Genomic DNA, 5,729 nt, shown 5'->3' with positions numbered 1-5,729 from the left:
CATCTCACCCCAGTGAGAAAGGCTGTCATCAAGAAAGCAATAAAGAATCGATGCCAGCGAGGAGCAGGGAAAAGGAAGCCTTGTCCACTGCTGGTGGGAACGCAAATTAGCACAGCCACATCGGTGTGGAAGTTCCACAAAAAACTGAAACTAGAACTACTGTGTGACCCTTTATGTACCCCTCGTGGGTATTCGCCCAAAGAAATCAAAATCTGCATACGAAAGAGACAGCTGCACATAACAGCGCTGTTCACAACAGCCAAGCTGTAGAATCAGCCTAGGTACCCACTGATGGATGAATGAACTAAAAAAGTGGAGTATTATGCAGTCATAAAGAATAATGAAATTATGTCGTTTGCAGGAAAATGGATGGAACTAGAGGCCATCATGTTAAGTGAAATAAGCCAGAGTCAGAAAGACAAGTTTCCCATATTTTCTCTCATATGGGGAATCTAAGGAGAAAAAGACGATATGAAAATAGAAGGAGACTGTTAGGGAAAAGGAGTGGATCCGGGAAGGGAAGCGAAGAGAGGGTAACGGGGTATGTGTGTGATCAACATTGAATAAATATTTATATTAAAATGCCATAATTAATACGGGCTAATAATCTTCATTTCTGTCTGTCTTTTCCCACTCCCTCCTCCCCCAAACTTGGACTAGGATACATTCAGCAGTCCACCATTTTTTTTTGAGACAGTGCCCACACAGTGCTGCATGCCCAGGCTGACCTTGAACTGGTGACTGGAGGTCCTCTTGCCTCAGCCTCCTGAGTGCTAGGATGACAGGCATGCACCACTACACCTGTACCTGCTCATGTTCCTGTCCTTGTAGAAAGGTGTAAGGTGAGCATTCTCGTGACCCAGCAGCTCCAGGAGGACCTTTGAAGTCTCAAGGGCTAGGGTTCAAATCCTGGCTCTGCACCTGCCTCCTTAGTCTTCTCTTTCATTATTGGCAAAATGAAACTCACTTCAAGGCCTGTTCTGAAGGTGGAGCTCAGTCAAGCCTTCACTTGTTTACTGAGCACCTGCTCTGTTCCTGCTCCTTGGCTAGGGACTGGGGACAGCCCAGTGAACCAGGGGAACAGTGCTGCTTCTGTGGAGCCTCAGGGAAGCAAGCTGGTGACTCTTCCTTTCTGAGTATTTCACTTCCTAGTCCCTGGAAGCCCCAGATTCTTAAGTTCTTATCTGAGCAGATGGCTGATGGCTTCCTCTGGCATTCCTTCTTCTCCACCCACCTCTTCCTCCCCTGCTTGGCTTCCTCCAGTTCCAACAGGCAGACATGTAAAGAATGCAGAAAGTGAGTAAGCAGGGGCCTTCAAAAAAGATGGCAAGCAACAGGCAGGGCCTGTGCTGTCGTGGATACTAGGACGCACTTCCTGGATTTCCCTCAGAACTGAAGGATTCATTCCTTCACCTTCTGGGAGTGCAGGCAGCTGGTGGACCTTCATCAACAGCCTCTCTGGGCTTGTTCTTGCTGACAGGACCCTTTCTTTCAAGGTCATGCTCCCCCCTGGGTCATCACACACCCAGGGACTGGTCCATGCTCTTCTTCCAACTCAGGTCAACTCAGAAGGGCCATCTTGGCTCCTTTGGGGTCTACAGGGCTGGCTGAGGCCTGCTGTAGCTGCCTCATGCTCAGCATCTCCCACTTCTGAATCTTGTTCCCTTCTGTTTCTTTCCTGTTGGTCACCAGGGCTCTTCCTTATGAACATCTTGTACCCAAACCAACCTCTCAGAGACAGCCTCCCAGCAAACCCAGCCTGCAGCCCAGTGGGTCCCTATTCTGCTGTCCTATGACATGATCAGGGTAAATGGCATACTGTTTTGCTCTCTTTTGACGGCCAGCAACAGAGAGCCAGTGCAAACTGGCCTAAGCAGCATTGGGGAGGAGTAACTTGAGCATCCGGAAAGCCAGGGTACAAGAATGTCATCAGGACCTGGTCCCAGTCCCCTGCTCAGCTCTGTCCTTTCTCCTTAGCTTTTTTCCCAGTCTGAGTTCTCCACATGGTAGTCCCCTAAAACTTCAGGTTTGCAACTTCCCCCTATTTTTCCTTTTATTTATTTATGTGTTATTTTCATTGACAAACAAAAATTAAGTCTATTTCAAGTGTATGACATGATGTTTTCAAATATGTGTCCATTGTGGGATGACTAAATGGATCTAATTATGTATGTATTATCTTCCTTACTTATTCTTGTTTTGCAGTAAGAACACTTTAAGACCTACTCTTTAAGCTATTTTCAAGAATAAAGTACACACCATTGGCCTTTAAGACCTGCAGAAAGCCTTCTTTGTCTCAATAATTATCAGCAAAAATCTCAAAGCTGAATTTCATTGGCCTGGTTCAAAGTCACATGACCATCCCTAAACCAATCACAGTTGCTGGGAGACAGGAATTTCCTGATTGGCCAGGTCTGAGATGGTATGCATTCTGGGAGCTAGAGGGAAGATGGGTTAAACTCTGCTTTAACCATGGCAGTTGAGAATCAGTGGTTCTCCAAAGGAAAAATTGAGACATCCTTCCACAAAAGGAGGAAATAAATGTGGGTCAGCAAAAATCCCAAGACAGCCACTACCGGGAGCTTTTGCAAAAAAGTCCATCTTACAACTTTGGTTCTCCCACACCTGTGCTTCCCAGCACATTACTTCTGGAAACTTTTCAATCTTCCCTGAATGTACAAATGAGCTGATGAACCAAGAAAATAGATACAAGTTCTATCCATCAACTGGCAGGAAAGCTTGGATTATCAGGAACCTATAAAACAAAACGAATGCTTGTCAAATTCCTCACACCCTTGCAAACTCAGTCTAATTCCTTCTGAAATTCCTTCCTAGGTCATTCTAGAAAATGACTCTCATCCGTTTTCAGGGTCACCCCTGTCTCCCATTCTACTGACTCTGTGAAGCACCCTTATTGCACTAAGGTTTCATTTGTTTATTTGAATGTCTTCTCCACTGTCCATGAAGATAGACATGTGTGAGCGTCCCAGAGAAATTTTCTCCAGATGGAAACATTTAGGACATATTCAGGCTCTAGTCCCTCCCTGGCCAATAGGAGTTTGGCCAAGATGTCTGAAACCTGCTACAGGAGTCCCTGCAAAGGTAAGTAGAGATTCTAGAACCTCTTCCTTACCAGATATGCCCATGATCCAGGATTATGTAGTCAATGGTGACTATAGTTAGAATTGTAAACATCCTGGCACACGCCCTTTCTCTGTCCTTGTTATCATCAGTCAGCACTGATTTAATGTCTGATTTGTTGAGTTCATGAGATGTAGCAGCCCCTGAGGGAAACCCATTACCTATATCATTGTGTCTGTTCCTTCAGAACTGAAGAAGAAAGTGGGATTTATTTCATAGGTGAGTAAACAGACTCTCAGAGAGGTTAAGTGACTCTCTCAAGGCTACACAGCTCAAGAGTGGAGTCATGCCTCAAAGCCATGCCTGTTTGTCTCAAAGACCCTTGATCGTAAACATTATACATCTTATTCTTGCAAACCCTGTGAGAAAAGTAAAGAGGATCTACTTACCCCACTTCATAGAGGAGGCCTGTGGTATAGTCACTTACAAGGAAATTTATAAGAAGTTACAAATGTATCCAGGTATAGTCAGTTACAAGGAAATTTACAAGATGTTACAAATGTATCCAAAAGGACCCAAGGACCATCTTAGCTCCTGCTAGCAAATGTTCTTATTAACTTAAGAAAAACAGAATGAGGCGCAGAGATCGGCAGACAAGGAGCCCTTGCTCTCCCAGAGATGTCTGATTTCAGACACGTGTGTGAATTAAACACTTGGCACCAAAAAGACAATGGAGCGATGGACACGGGTGAGCTCAGGGGCCTCCTGACAGATGTGATCTTGCAGGCAGGACCATCCATCCATTTGATGAATGTGAGGCTGTGAGCCAGGACCACGGGTCCCATAGAAACGGGGTTCAGGGGGAAGCACCCCATACTCACAGCCCCTCCCCACTTACACTTGGAGCCAGCTCCCAACCTGCCTGGTGATTCCTCCCCTCCCTCCCCAGCAACAAGCTCCATGATGCAGTCTTATCATCGGGTTTTCCTGACCCAGCACTAAGTCCCTGCCATCGCCTGCAATCGTCCTACCTCCCCCCCACAGCCCGTGCACCTCGACCACAATATCTCCATCTCATAAATCACACAGCCGCATTAACTGTCTCTCAATCAATCTGTTCCAGGTGTTAGCTCAGACGGTCTCTCAAGGCGCGTGTCCCCCCTCGAGGCTTAGGCGCTAAGAGCCTCCTCGTCTGGGAACGGTTTAAATCCAGATTGTTTCTCTGGATTTCTTGGTTCAAAGTCGACCCCCCCCCCTCCTACCCCAGGCTCCACAGACTTCAGGGAACTTTGAACAACTCAGGAGAGAGTGAACAGACACAGAAGGCCTGAGATGACAGTTATCAACATCCGAAGGCTTGGTCAATGTGGCCGATATTTGATTTTTTTTTCCATCAGTGTGTATTCTACAGGATTGATCTAAACCCCCAACTGGGGGCATGAGGTTAGAATTGTGGGTGTAACCCAACTGGAAATACTCATTTTACAGAGTTGTCATTTTACATTGACTGTCCCCATGAATGGACACTGATAGGTGCAGCAGATATAATCCTGTTTGTCCCTAAAATTCCACATCAGTCTTTTTTTCCCCAAGATCCCTTATTAGGTTGAAGACTGGAACTAGGTCTTGACCAATGCGAAGGCAGAGAGGCATGACCACACCTTCCAGGTTCTTCTGGGGGACCCCTTGCATGACTACCCACAATCCTCTTCAACTCTTTCCTCCATGGTCTATGAGGCTGTGTATTCAAGATGGAAGGAGTCTGGATCCCTGAAACATCCCTTGGAGGAAAGCTTCCAAAAATGGCTGTCTAGGCCTTATTAGACAATGATGAAGGTGACTGGGCCAAGATGCTGAGTTTTGGGGGGCTACTTGCTGTAGCATTGCCTCACCAATCTTGAGATTCACAGTATCTTGAGAGGAGACTGAGGCCCACTCACACCTTCCATAAACCACTTTCACTTGTAAATCCCACAGCAGCATGGTGAGCAGTATGTCTGATAGCAAGTAGGAGGAATTCCACTTCATTTATTTCAAATCAGGCCCTCCCTTTGAGCCATAATTAGACTTTAAATTCTACCAGGGATGCACAGAACTGTGGCTAAGCAGCTGGGCTCTGGAATCAGGCAGATGTGGGTATGAATGTGGCTTATCACCCACTCATGTGTGGACCCAGGCAAGGCTTCACTACCAATGGCTTCACTTGTAAAGAAAGATGGCACTAGTAGCAGTAATGTTGACTAGGTGCCATTATGGTGGCTGTGTGCCTAGAATTTTTCCTCAAGACTAAATGAATAACTTCCTGCTAGGAAGATGGTCAGTTTAAAACCCTCAACTGTCAGAAAGCCACCTTTGCCAAGGTGCCAATCTTTTCCTGGTGTTGCTTTATGTCCAATGATGACCTGATGGAGAAGTGCAAAGACCTGACCCTCTTGTCCTCTGTCTTCAACTTGGGAAACTCTGAAGGCCAACCCAGATTCATAGCTTGTAGTAGACACATCCTAAGAGGCCCCCAACTATCCCTCCTCTTAATTCTTCAACCTCGTAGAATCCCCTCTGTGTGAGCAAGGGTAGGACCTGTGACTTGCTTCTAGCCAACAGAACATAGAAAAGGTGATGATGCCACTTCTGTGATTATGTCACATAAG

Source organism: Castor canadensis, chromosome 18, assembly GCF_047511655.1.
Source record: "Castor canadensis chromosome 18, mCasCan1.hap1v2, whole genome shotgun sequence".
In the NCBI taxonomy this organism is placed as follows: Eukaryota; Metazoa; Chordata; class Mammalia; order Rodentia; family Castoridae; genus Castor; species Castor canadensis.
This window is presented reverse-complemented; position numbering follows the sequence as displayed.